The 25,763-nt window shown below is 35.9% G+C and overlaps 1 pseudogene; it reads right to left on the bottom strand.

Moving 5' to 3' along the window:
* Positions 1-11,565: 11,565 nt before the first annotated feature.
* On the bottom strand, positions 11,566-12,488 carry LOC132010489 (olfactory receptor 4C11-like; annotated as a pseudogene).
* Between the last annotated feature and the right edge of the window lie 13,275 nt (positions 12,489-25,763).

The raw sequence follows: 25,763 nt of genomic DNA, 5'->3' as shown, positions 1-25,763 counted from the left end.
TGCCACCCACCTCGTCTGAGGGTCGTTCTTGCGGGTCGAGAGCGACACAATATAGTATTATTAACTACAGACTCTAGTACATTATTACATTCCCATCGGGTAATATTTGTTTACTTTATAACTGGAAATTTCTTCCCTTGACCACCTTCACCTATTTCATGTACCCTTCCTATCCCCCACTGCGGCAACCACCAATATGGTCTCTCTATTTATAAGTTCATTTTTAAAAAGCAATTATTATTTAAGATTCCCCATGCTAATCAGATCATATAGTGTCTGTCTTCCTGTTTGCCTTACTTAGCATAATCCCCATCATCATACATCCATGTGGTAATAAATGGCAATACAAAAAGGCAAACAATGCCTAATTTTTATAAAGGCAGACCTTTGGGGCTGTTTAGTTGGAGCTTGACTAGTCAGGCTCTCCTGACTCAAAAATTTGTTCCTCACCCTCAACCCTCAGCTCCAGTGAGGGTTTTGTGATATGCTCCTCAAGTACCTGGAACATGGACTACTCTAGCAACACATAGAAATTTTGCATTTAGTGGACAACACTGTGCTCTGCACTTGGATGTTAAATCAGATGTCCCTGGGTTTGGTTCCTATGGCACCATTTTGCAGATTAGAAAGAGATGGCCATTTCTTATATCACATGCTATTTATTTCCCAATAATAAAATTTATATGAGCCATTCTGTATAAATTATACAAAAAAATTTTCAAATATGATCTTGATCATTTAAAATTTTAATCAGGATAAAGATCCAAGTCACTGTGATACAGTAATTTATTTTCCTTATTTTTGTATTAATATATGATGTATTATTAGCCCCAGGGGTACAGGTCTGTGAATCGCAGGTTTACACACTTCACATCACATACCTTCCCAAATGTCCATAAACTCCCACTCTCTCCCTACCTCTCTCCCCCCGGCAACCATTGGTTGTTTTGTGAGATTAAGAGTCTCTTTTGTTTTGTCTCCCTCCCAATCCCATCTTCTTTCATTTATTCTTTTCCTACCCTCCTCATGATCCACATTGTCCCTCAACTTCTTCATATCAGAGAGATCATATGATAATTGTCTTTCTCTGATTGACTTATTTCACTAAGCATAATACCCTCTAGTTCCATCCATGTCATTGCAAATGGCAAGATTTCATTTCTTTTGATAGATGCAAAGTAATACATTGTATATATAGTCCATCTCTTCATTATCCATTCATCTGTTTATGGACATCTAGGTTCTTTCCATTGTTTGGCCATTGTGGACATTTGCTGCTATAAACATTCGGGTGCATGTGCCCCTTTGGATCACTACATTTGTACCTTTATGGTAGATACCCAGTAGCGCAATCCCTGTGTCATAGGGTAGCTCTATTTTTAACTTTTTGAGGAACCTCCATGCTGTTTTCCAGAGTGGTTGCATCAGTTGCATTCCTGCCAACAGTGTAGGAGGATCCCCGTTCCTCTGCATCCTCACCAGCATCTGTCATTTCCTGACGTGTTAATATTAGCCATTCTGACTGGTGTGAGGTGGTATCTCACTGTGGTTTTGATTTGTATTTCCCTGATGTGGAATGATGTGGAGCACCTTTTCATGTGTCTGTTGGCCATCTGGATGTCCTCTTTTAGAAATTTCTGTTCATCTCCTCTGCCCATTTCTTGATTGGATTACTTGTTCTTTGGGTGTTAAGTTTGATAAGTTCTTTACAATTTTGGATACTTGCCCTTTATCTGATACATCATTTGTAAATATCTTCTCCCATTCTGTCAGTTGTCTTTTGGTTTTGTTAATGGTTTCCTTTGCTGTGCAAAAGCTTTGATCTTGATGAAGTCCCTAAAGTTCATTTTTAACCTTGCTTCCCTTGCCTTTGGCAATGTTCCTAGGAAGATGTTGCTGCAGCTGAGATCGAAAAGGTTGCGTGTGTTCTACTCAAGGATTTTGATGGATTCCTTTCTCACATTGAGATCCTTCACCTATTTTGAGTCTATTTTCATGTGTGGTATAAGGAAATGGTCCAATTTCATTTTTCTGCATGTGGCTGTCCAATTTTCCCAACACCATTTGTTGAAGAGACTTGTCTTTTTTCCATTGGACATTCTTTCCTCCTTTGCCAAAGATTAGTTGACCATAAAGTTGAGGGTCTATTTCTGGGCTCTCTATTCTGTTCCATTGATTTATGTGTCTGTTTTTGTGCCAGTACCATACTGCCTTGATGATGACTGCTTTGTAATAGAGCTTGAAATCCGGAATTGTGATGCCACTAACTTTGGCTTTCTTTTTCAAAATTCCTCTGGCTATTCGAGGTATTTTCTGGTTCCATATAAATTTTAGGATTATTTGTTCCATTTCTTTGAAAAAAAATGGGTGGGATTTTGATAGGGATTGCATTAAATGTGTATATTTTTTTTTAGGTAGCATAGACATTTTCACAATATTTCTTCTTCCAGTCCATGAGTATGGAACATTTTTCCATTTCTTTGTGTCTTCCTCCATTACTTTCATGAGTACTTTATAGTTTTCTGAGTGAAGATTCTATGTTTCTTTGGTTAGGTTTATTCCTAGGTATCTTATGGTTTTGGGTGCAATTGTAAATAGGATTGACTCCTTAATTTCTCTTTCTTCTGTCTTGTTGTTGGTGTAGAGAAATGCAACTGATTTCTGTGTATTGATTTTATAACTTGACACCTTACTGAATTCCTATACAAGTTCTAGCAGATTTGGAGTGGAGTCCTTAGGGTTTTCCAAATATAGTATTTTATCATCAGCAAAGAGTGATAGTTTGAATTCTTCTTTGCTGATTTGGATGCCTTTAATTTCTTTTTGCTGTCTGACTGCTGAGCCTAGGACTTCTAGTACTATGTTGAATAGCAGTGGTGACAATGGACATCCCTGCTGTGTTCCTGAACTTAGTGGAAAAGCTTTCAGTTTTTCTCCTTTGAAAATGATATTTGTGGTGGGTTTTTCACAGATGGCTTTGATGATACTCAGGTATGTGCCCTCTGTCCCTAAGCTTTGAAGAGTTTTGATCAGGAAGGGATGCTGTACTTTGTCAAATCTTTTTCAGCATCAATTGAGAGTATCATATGGTTCTTGTTCTTTCTGTTATTAATGTTTTGTATCACACTGATTAATTTGTGAATGTTGAACCAACCTTGCAGCCCTGGAATAAATCCGACTTGGCAATAGTGAATAATCATTTTAATGTACTGTTGGATTCTATTGGCTAGCATTTTGGTGAGAATTTTGGCATCTGTGTTCATCAAGGATATTTATCTATAATTCTCTTTTTTGATGGGCCCCTTTTCTGGTTTTGGGATCAAGATGATGCTGGCCTCATAAAGTGAGTTTGGAAGTTTTCCTTCCATTTCTATTTTTTGGAACAGTTTCAGGAGAATAGGAATTAATTCTTCTTTAAATGTTTTGTAGAATTCACCTGGGAAGCCATCTGGCCCTGGCCTCTTGTTTATTTGGAGATTTTTGATGACTGTTTCAATCTCTTTAATGGTTATGGGTCTGTTCAGGTTTTCTATTCTTCCTGGTTCTGTTGTGGTAGTTTATATGTCTCTAGGAATGCATGCATTTCTTCCAGATTGTCAAATTTGCTGGCATATAGTTGCTCATAATATGTTCTTATAATTGTTTGCATTTCTTTTGTGTTGGTTGTGATCTCTCCCCTTTCATTCATAATTTTATTTATTTAGGTCCTTTCTTTTTTCTTTTTGATAAGTCTACTCAGGGGTTTATTAATCTCATTAAGTCTTTCAAAGAACCAGCTACTAGTTTTCTTGATTTGTTCTATTATTTTTTGGTTTCTATTTCACTGACTTCTCTGATCTTTATGATTTCTCTTCATCTGTAAGTTTAGGCTTTCTTTGTTTTCTTTCTCCAGCTCCTTTAGGTGTAGGGTTAAGTTGTATATTTAAGACCTTTCTTGCTTCATGGGAAAGGCTTGTTTCACTGTATATTTTCCTCTCAGGACTGCCTTTGTTGTGTCCCACAGATTTTGAACAACTGTGTTTTCATTATCATTTGTTTCCATGTTTTTTTTTTCAATTCTTTAATTTCCTGGTTGACCCATTCATTCTTTAGAAGGATGCTGTTTAGTCTCCATGTATTTGGGTTCTTTCCAAATTTCTTCCTGTGGTTGGTTCTTGCTTCAGAACATTGTGGTTTGAAAATATGCAGAAAATGATCCCAATCTTTTGAAACTTCTTGAGACCTGATTTATGACCCAGAATGTGATCTATTCTGGAGAATGTTCCATGTGCGCTAGAGAAGACTGTGTATTCTGTTGCTTTGAGATGGAATGTTCTGAATATATCTGTGATGTTTTTCTGGTCCAGCATGTACTTTAAGGCCTTTATTACCTTGTTGATATTTTGCTTGGATGATCTATCCATTTCAGTGAGGGGAGTGTTAAATAATATTATTATTTTATTATTGTTGATGTGTTTTTTTGATTTTGTTATTAATTGGTTTATATAGTTGGTTGTTCCCATGTTAGGGGAATAAATATTTAAAACTGTTAGATCTTCTTGCTGGACAGACCCTTTGAGTATGATATAGTGTCCTTCCTCATCTCTTATTATAGTTTTTTTTGCTTAAAATCTAATTGATCTGGCATAAGGATTGCTACCCCAGCTTTCTTCCAATGTCCATTAGGAAAGGTGAATTTTTTTCCTTAAATCTGGAGGTGTCTTTGGGTCTAAAATGAGCTTCTTGTAGACAGCATATTTATGGGTTTTGTTTTTTATGCATTCTGATACCCTATGTCTTTTGATTGGGGCATTTAGCCCATTAACACGCAGGGTAACTATTGAGAGATATGAATTTAGTGTCAGTGTATTGAATAAGGTGACTATTACTGTATATTATCTCTGTTCCTCTCTGATCTACTACTTTTAGGCTCTCTCATTGCTTAGAGGACCCCTTTCAATATTTCCTGTTGGTGTTTGCAAATTCTTTCAGTTTTTATTTCTCCTGGAAGCTTTTCATCTCTCCTTCTATTTTCAATGATAGCCTAGCTGGATATAGTATTCTTGGCTGCATGTTTTTCTCATTTAGTGCTTTGAATATATCATGCCAGCTCTTTCTGGCCTGCCAGGTGTCTCTGGATGTCTGCTGCCAGTCTAATATTTTTACCATTATATTAGTTATAGTCTTCTTATTCTGGGCTGTTTTCAGGATTTTCTCTTTGTTACTAAGACTTGTACATTTTACTGTTAGATGACAGGGTATGGACATATTCTTGATTTTGAGGGGGTTCTTTGTGCCTCCTGGATTTTGATGCTTGTTTCCTTTACCATATTAAGGAAATTCTCGACAATAATTCTCTCCAATATACCTTCTGTTCCCCTCTCTCTTTCTTCTTCTTCTGGAATCCCAATCATTCTAATGTTGTTTCGTCTTATGGTATCACTTATCTCTCAAATTTTCCCCATGTGGTCTGGTAGTTGGTTTTCTCTCTTTTGCTCCACTTCTTTATTCTCTGTCATTTGTTCTTATATATCACTAATTCTTTCTTCTGCCTCATTTATCCTATCAGTAAGAGCCTCCATTTTTTATTACACCTCGTTAATAGCTATTTTTAAAATTTCAACTTGGTTAGATTTTAGTTCTTTTATTTCTCCAGAAAGGGTTTTTTATTTCTCCAGACAGGGTTTCTCCAATATCTTCCATGCCTTTTACAAGCCCAGCTAGCATCTTGAGAATTGTCATGCTGAATTCTAGATCTGACATATTGCCAATGTTCTATTGATTAAGTCCTTAAGTCCTAGCCTTCGATACTACCTCTTGTTCTTTTTTTTTTGTGGTAATTTTTTCCTGTCTTGTCATTTTATCCAGATAAAAATATATAAAGGAGCAAATAAAATACTAAAAGACCCCATTAAAATGTGGTTCGACCAAATCAGAAGAGACCCCAAATTGTGGGAGGGAAGAAAGGGTAAAAGGAAGTTCAAAAATAAAATTAAAAAAATGAAAATTAAAGAAAAATATAAAAAAGAAAATATATATATTAGATAGGTGAGTAGAATACAGTTGTCCACTTAATTTTGGGAGAATTTTGGTGTCTTAGAAGAAAGTATCTCCCAAAATTTTAAAGAATGGAAAAAAATATATATATATACACAAAATAAGAGTAAATACAATGAAGGGTTGGAATATGAGTATAAAGATTATTATTTTTTTTAATTTCTAAAGAAGGAGTTGGTAAGTTTGTTGGGAGAATAAAGACAAAGAAATTGGAGAGAATTTGCTCAGGATGGAGTCTAGGACAAAGCCTTGTGCTAGATTTAGGGTATATTTTGATCTATTAGAAGAAGTTGTATGCCAGATTTTTGTAGAAGAAAAAAACCTATGTGTATACAAAAAATAAATTTAGATACAATGATGGATAAAATATGACTATAATAATGAAGGTTCAAAAAGATTTTTTTTAAATGAAATGTATTAAGATAAATTAGTTAAAAAATCATTAAAAGAGGAAAGAGTAAAAGTTTAAAAATTACTATAAGAAAAAAATAAAGTTAAAAAAATTAATTAACTCTGTAAGACTAAAGAATCATGGGGAGAAAGCCATGATTTCCATGTTTTGTTTTCTCCTCCTCTGGAATTCCACTGTTCTCCTTAGTAAGTGAACTTGGTCTTGCTAGATTTCTTGCTGATCTTCTGGGGGAGGGGCCTGCTATAGTGATTCTCAAGTGCCTTTGCCTAAGACAGAATTGCACTGCCCTTACCTGGGGCCGGGCTAAGTAATCTGCTCAGGTTCGCTTTTGGGAGCTTTTTTTCCCTGAACGCTTTCCATAGAGCTCTGGAGTATGGGAATGAAAATGAAAATGGTGGCCTCCCAGTCTCTGTCCTGGTGGAACCGAGAGTTCGGTCCCCATTCCTCAGTGCACACTGGGAGAAAAGTGCTCAATCACTCCTGTCTCCCTGGCCTCTGGCCACACTTCAAGCTCACCCAGCCTGTGACCAAGCCTCTCTGTCTCTGGCACAGAGATCCACCTGGAATCTCCAAACCCAGTAGATCTCTGTGCTCTTCCAGGGGGTTATCTCCAGATCTTGTGAGGTCTCTGCTCACAGAGCAGACGCCTGACAGTGCCACCAATCACAATTTAAAGTAACCCCAAGTTGATAGCTCACGCATCATCTCTGCCTCTGTAGCTGGCTTCCTCACTCTAATACCTGGGAGCTCTGTGACACTCAGACACCCCAGATCCTTCTGTGACCCCGTGGGACCTGAGACCCCGCAGGGGCTTCACCCCAGCTTAGCCTCTGGAGCAATCTCCCTCAGTAGAGCAGACTTTTAAAAGTTCTGATTTTGTGCTCCATTGCTCCACCACTTGCTGGGAGCCTGCCCCTTTGGCCGTGGTCTATCTTCTCATCACTTTGGATTCACTTCTCTGCAGGTCCTACCTTTTAGAAAATGTTCGATTTTCTGTTTCTAGAATTGCTGCTCTTCTTCTCTTCAGTCTCCTGTTGGAATTTTAAGTGCTTGGAATGGTTTTGTAAACTGTCTTGCTGATATGCTACCTGATGTCATCTCAGCCTGCTACTTCTCCACCATTTTGACTCCTCTGATAGAGTAATTTTAATAGAATACTTATTTATTTTCTGTTCATGGAAAATAGATTTTTAATAGTTTTTGCTGTATGGATTTTATTCTGTACAAATGACTGTTAGATTAAATATTTATCTGATTTTAACAACTTTATTGATATATATTCCTCATACAATATAATTCCCTCATTTGAAATATATAATGTAATATTTTTTGGTATAGAAGGCTGTGAATCATCATTATCAGATTTTGCAACATCTTTGCTACTCTAAAAAGAAATTCCTCTGGGTGTTATACTCAAACAATGAATCATGGAACCCTACATCAAAAACTAATGATACACTATATGGTGACTAACATAATAAAAATATAATAAATAAGATAAAAATTAAAAAAAAAAGAAACTTCATACCTGATTTAGTCACTTATTATTCACCAGCAGTCCCAGTCAAGTGTAGCCTACTTTCTGTTTTTTTTTTCCTTTTCCTTTTCCTTTTTCTTTCTTTTTCTCTTTATCTCTCTCTCTCTCTAGCTCGCTCTCTTTTTTTATTTATTTATTTTTTGTTTGGTTTTGTTTTGTTTTTAAGAGAATTAGAGATCAAATTCCAGAGCTTTGGCAGCAGGGAGCAGGAAAATGTGAATCTCTTAAGCAGACTCCATGATGAATGTAGAGCGCAATGTAAGGCTCAATCCAGGACATTGAGATCATGATCTGAGATGAAATCAACAGTCCAAGACTGAACAGTTTGACCCACCAAGGGGTCCCCAAATCTACTTCCTTTCACTATAGATTAGCTTCTCTAATATTTTGTAAAAAAATAATTATACAATGTATTTTCTTTCTTAACCCTTTGAGGAGGTGTCACACTATTTTCCAAAGTTATTGCACCATTTAACATTATCACCAGCAATTTATGAGAACCCCAATTTCTCTACTACCTTATTAAAACTAGATACTGTTTTTTGTTTTATTTCTGTTTTGATTCTTTTTTTATTCTAGGCATCCTAGTGGGTGGAAAGTTTATCTCATTATGGGTGAGGTTTGTGTTTCCTGTTATCTAAAAGTATTAAACATCTTTTCATGTTCTTTAGCTATTTGTATATTTTTATGGAGGTATGGTTTTTGGCATATATTGCCAGTTTATAAGATTTCTTTAAAAAATTAATTGGCATTATTAAGTTCATTATACAACTTAATATATCTGAAAACAAGTTCCTTTTCAGATACATGATTTGCGAGTATTTTCTCCCAATATGTGGGTTGGCTTAACACATCATTGATGATATATTTTTCAGTACATAAGTTTTTCATTTCGGTAAAATCTAAGGCACTGTTCTGCCTTTTTTTGCTCGACTTGATAGATATTTTTTTTTTACATATATTGGAAAGGTTTTGTTTAATTTTTGATTATGTTTTTTAGTAATAATTTTTTTTCTCTGAGACAAATAACACATATAATGAATTGCAGACCTTTAAAGTATATGGTTTGATGCATTTTAATAAATGTATATATTCCCATAGCCAATAACAAATTCCAGATGTAGAATATTCTAATTAACTCAGAAAATTCTGTCATGCTCCTTTACAGTTAAGTCCCTCAGATGTAACTATTGTCTGTATTTATGTCACTCTGTCTTAGTATTGCCTATTCTGTAGCTTCATGCAAATTCAACTACGCATCTACCACTCATAGAGTATGGTCTCTTTCTTAAAGGATTTATCATGCTGACATGCATATCATTATTCCTTTACGTTTCCTCCCTGAATATTATTCTGTCTATTGCGTCAACTTCTTTCTTTCAAGTGCAGTATATTTGCCTTTAATGTGATTATTCAATTTGGGGGAATAAGTTCATCTTATTCTAGTTTACTTTTCTTTCCCCTTTATAACTTATTTTATTTATTTTCTATATTTTTCTGAGCTAATGGAATAGATGGAGTTTGCCTAATACTAAATTTTTGTGTTCTTCTTAACGTCTTTTTAATAGGTGACTGTTTCTAGAGCAGTTTCAGGTTCACAGGAAAACTGAGCAGAAGCAATGGAGATCTCCTTCATCTCTTCTGATTACAAAGTAAGCAGAGGACTGAATAGACCTTTTCCCAAAGATACACAGATGGCTAACTGTACAACAAAAGGTGCTCAACAACACTCATTCTCAGGGAAATGTATATCAAAATCATAATGATATATCACTTCACATCTGTTAGACTGACAATTATCGAGAACACAAGAGATAAGAAATGTTAATGAGGATGTAGAGTAAAGGGATCCTTGTATGTATATATGTATGATGCATATATTTAAATTTTTGTTTAAATGCCAGTTTACTAATATACAGTGTAACCGGTGTTACAAGTGTGCAACTTAGTGAGTGTACTACTATATGCCCATCACATATCTAACCTGTCATCCTACCCACCTACCCTCCTAACCATCAGTTTGTTCTCTATACTTAAGAATCTGTTTGTTGATTTGACACACTTGCTCTGTTTTTTCCTATACTCATTTGTTTTGTTTCTTAATTTTCAGATGAGTGAAATCATATGGTATTTATCTTTCTATGACTGACTGCTTTCACTTTGCACACTACTTTCTAGCTCCATCCTTTTCATGGGAAATGGCAAGATCTCACTTCCCATTCTGGTTGATAATTGAGTCACATGCCATTATATCTATCTATCTAGCTATCATCTATCATCTATCTATCTATCTATCTCTCACTCACCATATACCTAAATAAAGCATATACTTTCCAATTAATCATTTGATGGACACTGCAGCTATTTCCACAATTTGGTTATTGGGGATGATGCTGCTGTAACCTTGGCATGCATGTGTCCCTTTGAGTTAGTTTATTGTATTCTCTGAAATGAATGAATTTTAGAAGTTCATGATACAACCCCTGGTATGCATCTATTCAAGGCATGGCTGTGAATCTGCTCTGCTCACTATGAGCATCAAATTCTATTGACAATTTTAACTTGATAATGCACACTACCCCTTTAGTAATGAAGCACAAACAAAGAAAGAAAATGGCTTCTTGCTGCCAAAGTAAGTTCTCTCACACTCTAGATACAAGGATACTGAATATTTCTGAATGCCTCTTAAACTTTCTTTTATTCCATTGATGCAACCCAATTTTAGATAGAATTATATACATTTTTTTTTCTTCAAGGTCGTTTCTACCTTTCTGTACTTAAATCGTGGAAAATATGTTGTATCTATGGTGTATTGTAAATTCTTATTTAGTGTGGACAGCACAAATAGTTGTACTTCTTTCCCCCCTTACAGTTGTAGAAGTCTCTTGCTGTAGCCCCTATTTAATATTCATAGAAATTATCTGGATATCATAAAGTCTTTTTAATACTACATTTAGAAAATGCTATACATAATGCCTCTGTTATACTAATAGTCAAAAAACATTAAAGCAATTATGTAATAAAAAAATCACATATATTCATATACATATATAGCCTTTTGACTTTGGGTTCATTAGGATGAAAAATTTTTCAAGATGAACTAATGATATAATGAAAAGAACTTCTTGACTCACAGTTAGTTCCTTTGCTCTGAATGTGATCAAAGGAAAGCAGGATTCTTTAATTGATATGTGCTTTAAGAGAATTAAAAGCCATAGAGAACAAGTCCTTCTTCTTTTTTCTTTCTTTCTTCTTTCTTTCTTTCTTTCTTTCTTTTTCTTTCTTTCTCTTTCTTTCCAGCTGTTTATTGTTTGAACAGTTGTGATTGCATAAATATCTTTCTCTCTACCAAACTAGGATGTAGACTAAGATGTGAGAAGTATTTCATAATCCATAGTGTCAGAGTTGAGCTCTCAGATAAAGTAAGAACCAGGCTGCCATTATGAGGAAGTTTGAGGACAGAAGTACAGAGAAAAGTAAGGAAATCAGCTGCCTTTTTTAGAGTGCATCCAGCAAGTCAAGATAAACACTATTGTATTTGATATGTGTACAGGTTAAGTAATCAACCAAAGTCCTTAATTCATCTTTTGCTTTCTGAGGTAATTTTGATATGCCAGAACCTTCTCTGGCATTTTTCACTTCTGCATTCCTCAGGGTGTAGATGAGTGGGTTGAGAAAAGGGGTCCCAATAGTATAAAATACAGTCACCATCTTGTCCATGGGAAAAGTGGTTGGGGGACGTGTATATATGAATATACATGGAACAAAGGTTAAGATAACTACTGTGATGTGAGAAGTGCAAGTCGAAAGAGCTTTTTTCCTCCCTTCTTCACTGTGATTTCTCAAGGAATGCAAGATGAGATTATCAGAATCACAAAACTGCTTGAGCAAAGGGCCCCACTGTTGGACACCAACAGTAGGTTGATCCTATAGGTGTCCATGCAAGCAAGTTTCAGCAAGGGCTGCAAATCACAGCAGTAATGATCAATCAAATTGGGTCCACAGAAAGGCAGTCTCAAGGCCAGGATAATCTGGGCTATAGAATGGATAAAAGACCCTATCCATGCAAGAATAATAAGGATGGTGCAGACCTGTCGTCTCATGATGGTTGGATAATGTAAGGGCTTACAGATGGCCACATAATGATCAGCAGCCATGAAGATGAGCACAAAGACATCCATACAGCCAAATAAATGTAGGGCAAAGACTTGAGTCATGCACTCATTGTACGTTATGATTTTTTTTTGCAGAGAGTGAATCCACAAGTAGTCTGGGAGCTATGGATGTTGAGAAGCAGAAATCTGTAAGGGACAAATAAAATAGGAAAAAGTACATGGGGCTCCCAAGTGTAGGATTATACTTGATGGTCACAATAATAAGCAAATTCCCTACTACGGTTCCCACATAAAAAATGAAGAATATTACAAATACCATTTTCTGTCTCATGGGATTTTGGGTCAATCCTAACAGAATGAACTCAGTTATGCTGCTATTTTGTTGCATGATTTCAGGCAAAGCAGAGAAATTGAAGGTTAGAAATAATCTACAGATAAAAAGTATTATGAAATGACTACTCCATTTGGAGATCAATCCATATGATCATGAATGTGTGAATTACCAGTCTTGAATCCCTTACCTTCTGTGTTGTTTTCTTCTAAATACGGTGAGAGTCATAATATTTAGTCACAATCTATTCACCTGAGTGCTTACAGAAACAATGAAAGTCAATAATAAAAATGTATGTGATTCTTCAGGCATAATAAACATTAATCTGGGGAATTGGTATGAGATGGTATCTTTCTGAAGTCAAGGTCTCTCTTTAGTTTACAGCAAGGATCCATTAGGGCAGGATGTTGCCAAATAGAGAAAACTCCTACATGATTTACATAATGCTTTTTCACACTTTTTTAGCCTTGTAGTTCAGTATTCTGAACAATCAACAAATAATGTAGAAACTTTTGATAGTGCTTTCATTAGGACACCTAAAAGAGAGAGAAAAATGAGAGAGAGAGAGAGAGAGAGAGAGAAACAGAAAGAAACATATTTTAGTTGTGAACATGCAGTCATTTGGTCCAATCCATTATGAAATTTATTTTAATCTGTTATCTAGACTGTTTATTTCCTGTGCTTAGACTGTCAATAATTTCTAGTTGTTTAGAGTTTTAAATTCAGTTTCTACCATAAACATTTTATTCCTTTTTAAATTATACTATATAAAGGATAACTTACCATTTTAAAAATATCCTCTATGGTTGTTGAAAATACATTGTAACGATGCTGCATTAAAAATAATGCTTTTAAATACCTTCTCTTAGTAGATAGTTTATTAATCACCTTAGTATATTAGTGGTTCATAACAACTGTCTTCTGACATAGGCTTCAGGAACAGCAAGATTCCTAGGACCAGGGTAAGATTTAAATGTCGGTGTCAGAATGTGAGTCACTGTAGAGACAGTTCTGGACTCATGGCTCTTAACCACATCATGCCCCAACCACACTGCTAATCTCTTAGGAGCCAGAGAGGCTCTTTGTCCAACTCTATGGCAAACAGGAATAGAATCTTGTCTGTGGTTTCTAGCAGTTAAATATTTTAAAAAGATATCTATCTTTCTATCCACCCAACTATTTATTGATATATGCTGTATTGATCATTTATCTATCCATCTATCAACCATCTATCATCATCTATCTATCAAACTCTATCCATCCAGACCTACTGATCTATCTATATAACAGAGATACAAACTGAGACATTTGTATAGTTCACATAACAGATATAAGAAAGTCTTACATTCAAAGGGAGCAACATAAGAGAGACAATTTTATTCTGTTTACTGCTAAATTTACCATCTAGGAAAAATGTACAAATCTATTAATAAGGATTAATAAAGCAAAAGAAAGATTTAGGAGAGTTTCTTATTGATACCATCCAATACTTTTCAGTCCAATCCAATACTCACTTACCACCAAAAAGGGAAGCCTGCTTCATCCCAAGTAAAATCATTATCTCCATGGAGCACTTCCTTGGACACTCAAATACATATTATTTCTATTTTCTTATCTCTCCACCAGGAGCTGCTGGGCATTTCTATCATTTGGTCTTCTCAGTTTCCATTGTAATCTATGTCTAGAAAACCCCTAAACTTTCTATTCTTCCACAAATGGCTTTTTTGTGTTAGTTTCACACTGTGGCATTGATCAGATTAATTTTCTGTGAGTTAGATACACAATTATATTAATTCCTAACACTAATCTTAGCAGCGTTGGTAAGAGTTTACGAGGTTAGGATGTTCAGTTCTCCTCCTTTCTTCTCAAGGAAATTTGGCCACTCTTTGCTCAAATGAGAATTAGGGAAAAAAAATGTTTCTAAAATTCGGTCTGATCTCATTTGATGTCACTGAAGCTCAGATTCTCACCTGCATGCCTGAAGAAGCTGGACCTGGATGCATCCCACATTTTCTGAAATCAAATCTCACATGCAATGTTGACTGAGAAATGATTTCCTTTGCCTTTCTTGCAGTAGTATTTAAATATGAATGATACAAAATATTGGAGTCTGGGGAAGGTAATTCTCTGAAATCTCCCTTTTTTTTTTTTAATTTCACCCTTCCTTTTTAATTAAAAATCCTGAGCTAGATGTAGTAAAGAACTTAATCCTCAGTATGTATTAACAGGTTATGGGAAAAAGGTGATCTCTTCTTGAAATTAAAGGTGAACATTTGGGCCATAAAGGACATCTTATGGCTAGAATAGAAAAATAATAATAATAATAACAGTGATTATCTAGTGATCTAGTGGCCAGGACATGGTTCTTGATACCATTATCCAAGAAAATGAACAGAATTTCTTAAGTAAATGGCTGATTCTAGGTTTGGGACAGGGAATGTACAAGATGAACTGGAGAATCTTGGAGTGATGGAAGATAAGGAAGTGCAAACACACACACACACACACACACACACACTGTGATAAGAATATGGCAAAGGGACACAAGAGCAATGGGAAGAGCCCCTAGTGACAAAAGCTGGAAAAAATTGAGGAACAAAATAAATGACACTGAATTGAAATATACCTCATAGTTTAAATAATCCATAAGTTTATAATGATATTAAAAGCTTCAATTAGTAAGTAATCAATAGGGGAGACTAGACAAATCTCCCATAATAAAAGAATCCCTAATGATACTGGTGTTAACTCTGCTCTCAAAGGAATGTAGGCTAATTCTGTCCCTTATGTGTAGAGTGTACACAAATGAGTTCCATCCAAAAGGCTCACTGTGGAGTGGGATGGAAGGAGTCATTTTAGAGATCAAGGTTAACATCAACAATGATGAGTCACATTGAAAGTATGTACCCACTGGCATGATCTGATGCAAATGGAGCTTGGTCTCTGTGATCTTTCTCCTAATAACCCATATCCCTGTCTGATCTTGAGTAGAATATCAAATAAATCCCAGGTGAAGCTTTTTATATAAAATGTCTTACTAGTTCTGCTCAAAACAGTCAAGTTCATCAAAAACAAGAACACTGGAGCAGAATTCTTGTGATGTGCACTGCATTAGCTATAGCAATGTCACATCATTATTGTACATACATCAAAGTATTAAAGTGCTGTATGTTAATTGTACTTGAAATAAATAAGAGAATATCTAGAGAAACTCACTGTCTGGAGGTGCTGAAGAAGATATGTCAATTGAATTTAATGTGGTATGCTGGATGGGATTCTGGAGAAGAAAAACGCCATTAGTGAAAGTAATCTGAATAAAATATGGTTGTTAGTTAAAAATAATGTGTTCCCATGAAGTCAATTTGCTTGTGAACTAATGTACTCTTCTATGTAAGATGGAAACTGAGCACAGAGTATATGGGAAATCTCTTTTTCACCATTTACCTGTTAATATAAACCTGTTATAAAATATGACGTTTTTTAAACATAAATGGCTATTTCACCTAACATGTCACCAGTGTATTTCTGTTGTAGCATGACTCAGGAATCTTCCTTTTCTATGCTGAATAATATTTCACTGTATGTGTACCACATTTTGTTTGTTCATATGTTGATGGACACTTAGGTGGCTTACCTATTTTTGCTAATATGACTATTGGTGATATGGACATGAAGGCACACACATTTCTTCCAATCCTCACTTCCAATGCTATTGTTATATACCTGGAGGTTGAAATTAGAGATCACTTGATCATTGTATTGTTAACTTTCTGGAATGTCATACTGTCTTTCACAGTGGCTGTACCATTTTTACATTCTTATAAGCAGAATACACATATGTCTTTAGTGATGTTGAGTACTTTCTCATCTGCTTATTGCCCATTTGTATATATATTTTTTGATAAATGTTTATTCAAGAGTTTTGTTGATATTGAGGCTTAGGAATCCCATGAATTGACTTTTCACTCTATGGATTGTGGCCTTTGATGTATAGAAGCTTTTAACTTTGAGCTTATTCAAGTCATTTGTTTCTTCTGTAAGCTTTTTGTGTGTGTGATATGCAAGAAATTATTTCCTAACATAATGTCTTTAAGGTTTTATTAATTTACATTTTCTTTCAAATATTTTACAGTTTTAGCTCTTACACTTACGTTTTTATTCATTTTGTGTTTATTTTGTATATGGTGTAAGTTAAGCCCCACATTTACTCTTTTGCATATGAATCTCTAGTTTTTCCAAACTATTTGTTGGAAAAAACATCCTTTTCCTATTAGACGATGTTGACACCCTTGTAGAAAGTCAGGTGACCATATAGGTGATGCTTTGTTTTTGGGATCTCCAATCTATTCCATTTTTGTAGGTCCCTGGCTTAATGCCATTACCACACTGTTTTCATTACTATAATATTATGATAAGCTTTAAAATCAGGAGATGTGAGACCCACGACATTTTCTTTTCAATTTTTTTTTCTTTTGACTAAAGATCTCTTGAGATTCCATGTGAAACTGTCAGCTGATTTTTTTTTTATGCTCAAAAATTGCCATTGGAGTTTTGATATGGGTTGTATTAAAACTGTATTGTTTCATGTATTACTGACTTCTAAATAATATTGAGTCTCCTGATCCATGAAGATGTGACATCTTTCAGAATACACACACACACACACACACAATGATCTGTTACAAAGAATTCGGGTTTTTTTAGATGGAAGCTGAAGAGTGCAAAATCTGCAATGTCCCATTTTGAATCTAAACACCAGAAACTGTTAAAATCATAATTTTAGAGCTGATATAAGAGCTGATGTCCCAGTTCAGGTCCATGGGCAAGAGCTCTGCACATCAGGAAGAGTTACTGTGTCAGAGTGGAAGCCATCAGATAGGAAGAGTTTGGCTCTCAGGCAGGAGAATCCCCTCAGACTCATAGAAGGTTAGTCTTTTATAATTTTCAGGCCTTCATTTGGTTGAATGAGGAACCACTTTAGTAAGAACAATCTACTTTATTCACTCTCAAACTTTATTTAAAGTTTATATAACTTTATTATACAAAAGTTAATATCATCCATAAAAATCTTAGTCATAACCAAAAGCAATAGTCAAACCAATATCTGAGCATCCTGTGCTCTAGAGAAGTTAACACATAAAATTAACCAGTCCATTGTTTATCCACACAGTATGTGTGTCTGTGTCTGTGTGTGTGTAACATACAAAAATCATACCTAATCTCCAAATAAAGACTATACACGGTTATAATTCCACCTAACATCGTACAACTCTCCTGCATGCAAATGAAAATGCACCAAATACTCCACAAGAAGGCAATGGGTGATTTGTACTTTCCCCTTGATGTTTACTTAGCTAAAAACAATGATGGAAAATAAAAATAGAAAAAAGCTATAGCACAAATTCAATATATCTTCAGTTACATGCTAAGGTAATAAGAAAGGGAAGAAAATTTTTTTTTCTTTATATATATATAATTATATATATGCACACACATAAACATATTCATAATATAAAGAGTAAATAAAATAATTACCATCTTCATTTTTTAACAGTCCCATGATTAATTTATAATTACTTTCTTCTATTTTTCATTCTGTATTCAATGTGCCTTCAGCAGGCAGGAGAGCTGGTTGTGTTTCTTTAGCTGATGGGGTGACACAAAACTTCATTCCTCAAATGTCTGGGTTATTAGTAGTTATGCCTGGATTGCATTGTTTTAGTTTTCCTTTGACCTTGATCCCAGAGTGTGGTGATACTAAATGTAGTCCTATGGATCTCCTGTATTCTAGATGTACTCTTCCTTATTTCCACTGTGCAGTAGTAGTCCAATTTCCCCTTGGTTGCCAGGATCAGTCACCCCAGCCAGCACAACAACTTACTCCTTTGCCTTTAGATTCAAAGACATGAGCTTTTTAAAGTGGTCAGGCAGCAGTCCTAACACTCTGTTCAATAGAGTTGTGTCTCCTGTTGAAAATTTTCTCCCACTGAATGAAGACCTTGAAGCAAGAAGAGCATAAGTAAAAGGGCATAGGAAGCAAAAAATTGATAGTGGGTCACTAGAGTTAACAATGTGTGGTGCTTCACCCATTTATACCCTTTGATTAGAGGTCTGGTTATGGGAGTTCAACAACATATCATGGATGCTGATTCAGAGCATCTAGGGCCTTCCTGAGAAGTGAGGCCCCTTGTTTCAACTCTGGGATGTACCTGGGTTGTACTATAACTAGTCCTGCAGAAGTTTGTTCCACCATTTTAGGAGACTAATTGCTTCAAAAGGATGGGGAATATGGTAAGACCAGTGAGTTCCATGAGTTTGGGCCCATTACGGCACTTGATTTGGTATGAACTAAGATTGGTGATCAGAAGCAATCTGTGTGAAATGGTATGAATGTGGTTAAAAAGTTCTCTAAGTTCTCAATGGTAGTTTTGGCAGAAACATTACATGCAGGGAATGCAAATCCATATCTAAAGGATGTGTCTATAGGGCAGTAAGAACAAATCACCACCCTCCAGTGATGGAAGGAGTCCAATGTAATCAACCTGCACCCAGGCTTATCATGCCAAGGAATGATGCCATATGGGAACTTCAGGTTGCTTCTACTGCTGAAAGATTTGGCACTCAGCCATGGTCATGCCCAGGGTAACTTTAATGGTTGGAATTTCATGCTGTAGAGGTCATGTACATCCTCCATCTCTGCCACCATGACCACTGTGTACATGCACCCATTGAGCTATGATGGGAGTGGATAGTGAAAGAGGCAACTGGTATGCACAAAATGGGTTATCATACCCACTTGTATATTAAAATTGTCCTCTGAAGGTCAGTCCTTGATAAGCATTCACAAGGTCAAAGATACTTGCGTGTTTTTACTTATTCAGAAAGCTATGTAAACATGCTTCTTCCTTACATGTTCTTGTTACAAAGTTTCCATTTTATTTTCCCAAGTCCCTGTTTATTCAGCCAATCCTTTGGCCTAAACCCAGGCATGGGTAAACTTTCTACATCAGGCCATTTCTTCTTCTAAGAAAGGAGAGAACACCATGTGCCTCACTTCAAGTTCTACCAATTGAAGGACATTCCTTCACCCCTGACCTTCATGGATTTTCCAGAATGTGGTTGTAGTGCTGCATCAAATTAGTTTTGAGCTGCACCTACATAATACTGCAGAATTTTCTATATACTAGGTCCATGTCTTTTCTTCTTCTACAGTTGGTCATAGTGAATCCCTCACATGACCTTGGGTGAGGGTTGAGGCGAAGGCATTATAGCAAAATTGGGGAATGTGATCATTTGGACACTTCATATAAGTTTTTCTTGAGTTCTGTGTTGGATAGGTCACTTATACAATAGTCCCTCCATATGTGTGTGGGGGGGAGAGATGTGTTTCAAAACCCCCCAGTGGGTGTCTGAAACTATAAAAGCTAAAGAACTTGTTATATAATTTTTTTCATACATATATATCTAGGATAAAGTTTAATATACAAATTAGGCACAATAAGATATTAATAATAATGAAGTAGAAAACTTACAACAATATACTGTGAAAAAAGAGTTATCTGAATATGGTCTCTCTCCAAGTACCAGAGTGTACTGTACTCACTCTTCTACTTTTGATGATATGAGATGATAAATTGTCAGTTGTGAAAGAAATACTTGGGGAACTTCAAAACTGTACCCATGTAAACAGCCTGATGAGGAGGATTTCCAGAAAATGACCTTGAAGAAAAAATAAATCACCACAAAACAAACTTCTTCAACCTCTATGTTCTGAGAAAGAGCCCAAGAAATGAATTGTTTCATTGTTCATTTTTCTTATGGAATAAATCTAGTACACCAAGTTCCCAAAGATAATGAAATTGTCTGAAAGAAAAACATAACAAGGAAACAACATTTATTTCTCAGTCAAAATAAATGGAGAATGATAGTAGTTGGAAAAGGAAAAATGGGTACTCACTGCTGCTTGGCATGAATATTTACAGAAATTGAGGTGTACATATTTTGATCACTTTACCTCCATTTTTAGCCCATTCATTCACATTATATGAAGAAACAAAGTCCAGAGACATAAAGCAATTCTCTAAGTCACACATCTAACCATGGAACTCGGGCTTTTTAACCAACTGAGCCACCCAGGGGTCCCAGGAACTCGGGCTTTTAAAAATTTTTTTTTTCATTTGCTTGTTTTTAGGAATTTAGTAGTTCTCATTCTGTGTAAGACAACCAACTAATTTTGAATCAATTAAGAGTTAGAGGATATGGTAATGTTCATATATCTAGAAAGGGTCATCCTATCTTTGCCCCAGAATTAAAAACATGTTCCCATATTTTCCCTTCTGAATACTGCCATGAGTGTTCAAGAAGTTGAGTGTGGGTTATCTTCATGGGTTTGTCTTAAAATACGATCTATGATCTTTGAGTCCATGAATTTATGGTCCCTTATTTGATTTCGAGCTCTTATAGTCAAGAGGTGGTAGGTATAGTTAAAAAGAGGACAAAAATTGTATACTTCTCCTTCTGAGACCATTGTGTTATAATTTTAGATAAATTCTTTAGCTTCATGGGGCTTCTGTTACCCCATTTTTGAAATTAGAAAATTAGTATTATTACTGTTATCATATGAGCGGTTACTTGTACTATCAAACTAGATCCATTCTTTTAGCCTGGGGTAGCAATGAATCTCTTAGGAGGAGGCAGAGATAAAAGTAGATAAAGCAATTAAAGGAACTGTTGTAGACATAAAAAGGCCTGTTGGATTTGAAAGAAGGAAAAGTGAAATCTCAAGCAATTTCTTCTCTTAACTCTCAGTGTTTGAGGATTTTTTAAAGAATTACTTGTAAACACCTATCTGTTAACTAGAAAAAAAAAAAGTCACAGGGAAAAAAAAAAAAAAGAAAAGAAAAGAAAGGAAGGACTCTGCTCTTAATCTCAGTAATCCTTTCATTGTCCTTTTAAATGTTCAGGTCTTAAGGTAGTTTATACTATTCTCCCACTCAGGATGTATTAGATATTTCAAAGAGGTCATCACTGGAAATGCTTTAAATGAATTTAGGAAGAAGTCAGTACCAGATGCATCTTCAGTACCGGGACATCAGGTGGTCTAGTGAGGCCACCTGAATATACGGATGGAATGGTGTATGAGCAATAGTTTTGATTTAAACATACAAGTTCTTACTCTAACTGAGCCACAGTTGTAAATGATTCCTCTAGTGGTAGGTTAGGATGGCATTGCACAGTGTCTTAGACCATCATTAGACATTCTGTCTCTCTGAGGCCACATCTCCTTCAGTACTCTGCTCTCAGCTGTCTTTTTGCCCCAACGTTGTGCCTGGCTCTTTCTGCTTTTGAGACACTGCCAGGATTTGTTTCCTTAGATCTGTGTATTATGGCTAATAGAGTAGTCATTACTAGTGTGTCTTCTCTTATATGGTATGAAACAGTATTTATATCAACAGTAAAAATCATAATAGTAATAATAATTCAAGTTTACACTCAAGAATACACCCTGTTTCTGCATGTTTGTTCTGCTTTGTTTCTTCCTTTGACTACCTTCACCATTTCATCCACTCTTCTTATTGCCCACTATGGTAACCATCAATATGTTCTGTGTATCTGTGAGTTCAGGTTTTTTTTGTTTTGTTTTGTTTTGTTTTTGTTTTTGTTTTATCTGAGATCAAGGTTATACTAAGCAACTTTATTGTGGTAAACATTTCGTTTTTTTTTTTTTTTTAATTTCTTTTCAGTGTAACAGTATTCATTGTTTTTGCACCACACCCAGTGCTGCATGCAATCTGTACCCTTTCTAATACCCACCACCTGGTGAGTTCAGTGAGTTCAGTTTTTAGATAGATTTTTTTTTTTCTGATTTCCCATATTAATGAGATCTTACAGTATCTGTCTTTCTGTTTGATTTATTTAGCATAATTTCCATAATGACCGCTTCCTTTTTGTCACAAATGGCAATATTCAAAAGGAGAACAATATCTAATTTTTATGACAGCAGACCTTGGGGGTTGTTTAGTCGGAGCTGGACTGGCGAGGATCTCAGGCACTAATGTTTAGTTCTCACCCACATCTTCAGCTGGGGCTTTATGCTGTGCTCCTCGAGCACCTGGAGCATGGAATTCTCCAATAGCCCATAGAAACTTTGCCGTTAGTGGGTAGCATTGTACTCTGCACTTGGCTGCTGAAGCACATGTCCTGAGTCTAATTCATAAGGCACCATTTTGAAGATTAGAAACAGATGGCCTTTTCTCATGCCACATGTGCTTTATTTCCCAATAATGAAATTTCTATGAGCTCTTCTGTATGAATGATACAAACTAAATTTTAAACACGATCTTGATCATTTAAAATTTTAATTATGGGATGCCTGAGTGGCTCTGTCAGTGAAGCATTTGCATTTGACTCAGGTCATGATCTCAGGGTCTTGGGATCTAGCCCTGCATTGGGCCTCTAGCTTGGTGGGGATCCTGCTTCTGCTGCTGCCTGCTTCTCCCTCTGCTTGTCTGCTCACTCTGTCTCTGAGAAGTAAATAGATAAATATCTTTTAAAGTAAACACATAAACATATTTTATTTATTTATTTCTTAAACTGAATTATAACCCCGGGTTTAAGGAATTTTTTTTTAAGATTTTATTTATTTACTTGACAGAGACAGAGAGATCACAAGTAGTCAGAGAGGCAGGAAGAGAGAGAGGAGGAAGCAGGCTCCCTGTTGAGCAGAGAGCCCAATGTGGGGCTCGATCCCTGGACCCTGAGATCATGACCTGTGCCGAAGGCAGAGGCTTAACCCACTGAGCCACAAATAAACATATTTTAAAGAATAAAATAAATTTTAACTGTAATGGAATTCCAAGTTATACACTAACTTTTAAGAATATTTATATATCTTTTGTTCATGGGAAATAAATTTTTAAGAACAGTTACTATATGACCTTTTATTCTGTACATATGATCAATAGGATTAACATTTACCTGTTTTTAATGTCTTAACTGAGATACATACCACATACTAAACAATTCACTTATTTGAAATATATAATAGTATAGAAGGCTGAGAAACAACCAACATTAACTAATTTTACAATATCTTTGACACACTAAAAAGAAACCCTATTCTACTTGCCCCTTTTAGTCACCTGTCATTCCTCTCCATCACCATCACTAGCAGTCCTAGGCAAGTAGTATTCTATTTTTTACATTTATTTATTTATTTAAGAAAGAGAGCTCACATTCAGGAGTAGAGGGGGAGGGGCAACAGAGATTCTTAAGCAGACTCCATGGTGGGTGTAGAACATGATGGGGCCTAATCCCATGATCATGAGTTTATTATCTGAGCTGAAATTGAGTCTGAGCCTGAACAGACTGAGCCAGAAAGGGTCCCCATAATCCACTTTATTACTCTATAGATTAACTTTTCTAGACATTTCATATAAAAGGAATTAAGTATGTTTTCTTTTTTAACCTTTTTCTTTCATTTAGTATTAAGTTCTAAGCATTAGTTTCACCCATATTGTGGCAATTATCAATATTTGTTTCCTTTTTGTTGATGAATAACCTTCCATTTTATGAATTCATCAGTTGTTTGAACTGTAGATGTTTCCTCATTTTAGCTCTTATGAATAATGCTGCTACGAATATTGGTTTACAAGTTTATGTGAGGATATATTTAATTTCCATAGGGTAGTTGTTTAAGATGAGAATAGCTAGGTCATTGTTCTATGTTTAATCTTCTGAGGCACTTCCACATTGTTTTCCAAAGTGGTTGCACCATTTAACATTACCACAAACAATTTATGAGAACTCTAATTACTCTACCAGCTCACTAAAACTCATTATTACCTGATTGTTTTGATTCTAAACACCCTAGTTGGTGGAAAGTGATGTGTCATTATGGTTGAGGTTTGCATTACCAATTATCTGAAGGTGTTAACATCTTCTCATGTTCTTTTGGACATTTGTATATTTTTTTGGAGTAGGGTTTATTCAGATACTTTGTCAGTTTTTGATTTGGGTAGTGCTTTTTTTAAAATTATTAAGTGGTAGGAGTACTTTATAGAGTCTGAAAACAAGTTCCTAATCAGATACATAATTGCAAAAAAAAATGTTATCTTGGTGGTTCAGTTGGTGAGGCATCTGTCTTCTGCTCAGGTCATGATCTCAGTCAGGGTGTTGCGATCAAGCCCTGCATTAGGCTCCCTGCTAAGTGGGGAGTCTACTTCTTTCTCTCCCTCTCCCCCAGCTTCTCCTCTTACTTTATCTTTCAAATAAGTATAATCATTAAAATATATACATACATGATTTACAAGTATTTCCTCCCAATATATGGGTTGACATTACACTTTGTTGATGATGTAATTTTCAGCACAATAGGCATTAATTTTTATGAAGCCTTAAGGCAGCCATTAAAAGTCACTATGAGGTACTCTTTTGCAATAAAATATTTATATATTTTCCACTCAAGGGAATGAAACTTTTAATGACAGTCACTGTTCTTCTTTTTTTTTTTTTTTCCCTATGAAAATGATCACTAAATTTGAAAGGGATTTTTTTTGGGGGGAAGAGACTTAGTTATATCAGTAAGATGGTATTTTAGTAATATAAATCTTTTTGTGAGACAAATTTTACATGTAATGAAATTCAGACCTTTTTAAATATAAAGTTTGATGAGTCTTGATAAATGCATTGTTCACATTGCCATTAAGAAATTCAAGACCGGAGGAGTCAAATGGCGGAGATGTAGCAGGCTGAGACTATTTCAGGTAGCAGGAGATCAGCTAGATAGCTTATCTAAAGATTGCAAACACCTACAAATCCAATGGGAGATCTCAGAGAAGAAGAACAGCAATTCTAGAAACAGAAGATCAACCACTTTCTGAAAGGTAGGACTGGCGGAGAAGTGATTCCAAAGCCCAGGAAGATAGACCACAGGGGGAGGGGCTGGCTCCCGGCAAGCAGCAGAGCAACGGAGCACAAAATCAGGACTTTTTAAAAAAAGTCTGTTCCCCTGAGGGACATCACTCCAGAGGCTAAACCAGGGTGAAGCCCACACGGGGTGAGCGTGGCCTCAGGTCCCGCAAGGTAACAGAAGGATCAGGGGTGTCTGAGTGTCGCAGAGCTTACAGGTATTATAACGGGGAAGCTGGCTACAGAGACCGAGCTGAGGAGTGATCTCACAGCTTGGGGTTACCTTGAACTGGTCGCAGGCTCTGTGAGCTCAGAGTGAGGCTGGAGGCAAGGGAGACAGTAGTAATTGGGCCCTGTTCTCTGAGGGCGCACTGAGGAGTGGGGCCCCGAGCTCTCGGCTCCTCTGGGCAGGAGACCGGGAGG

This window comes from Mustela nigripes, chromosome 1 (assembly GCF_022355385.1).
Source record: "Mustela nigripes isolate SB6536 chromosome 1, MUSNIG.SB6536, whole genome shotgun sequence".
In the NCBI taxonomy this organism is placed as follows: Eukaryota; Metazoa; Chordata; class Mammalia; order Carnivora; family Mustelidae; genus Mustela; species Mustela nigripes.
The sequence above is the reverse complement of the archived record's forward strand: the minus strand, read 5'-3'. Positions and strand labels throughout refer to the sequence as shown.